Below are 733 nucleotides of genomic sequence, written 5' to 3' on the forward strand. Positions count from 1 at the left end.
AAGAAAAAGAAGTACTATTTTTAAAAAGATAAGCCTGTTATTACATTCGGTTGATTAATTATTGAACAAGTTTAAGGATAGGGGAGGAAAAAAAAAAACCCACTAGACTCAGCCAAATAGCTCTCTACTCCATAAATCAATCATGATAAAGGGCAATTTGAATTTAGGAAAACTGATGCATGGACTCATGGGTGTGTCTACATTTTTTTTAATGGATACACATTCTATTAGTTACAATCAACTATGTGAAGACAGGCAAGATGAAGGGCTTCCTCAATGGCATATCTTTTTCTTTTTTTGGTGAAAATATAAACAATAAAACATATGCTGCTTCAAGAATTTCTACATGTACAATTCAGTGACATTGGTCACATTCTTCAAGTCGTACACCCATTCTCAACTACCTTTATCAAACTATCTCGCCATCATTAACACACACTCACATCTATTCTTTTTTTTTTTTTAATTGTTATTTGGGTGAAGATTTACAGAGCAAATTCACTTTCCATACAGCACTTCACATATACTTTGTCTCATGACATTGACCACAGTTTACCACCATGCAACAGCTCCCCTCCCACTTCCTCCCCATGGATACCTCTTCCCTGTGTCCTTCCCTCCATGGACTCCTGCTCCCTCAGCTGTCTCCCTGTGCATAAGCAGCCCTTCTTTCTCCCATGATTGTTCTCTCCAAGGAGTGTATCTACTTGAGGAAAATGTTCAACTCATATGC

Source organism: Orycteropus afer, unplaced genomic scaffold, assembly GCF_000298275.1.
Source record: "Orycteropus afer afer isolate SDZICR_OR568_19922 unplaced genomic scaffold, OryAfe1.0 scaffold00304, whole genome shotgun sequence".
NCBI classification, from domain to species: domain Eukaryota; kingdom Metazoa; phylum Chordata; class Mammalia; order Tubulidentata; family Orycteropodidae; genus Orycteropus; species Orycteropus afer.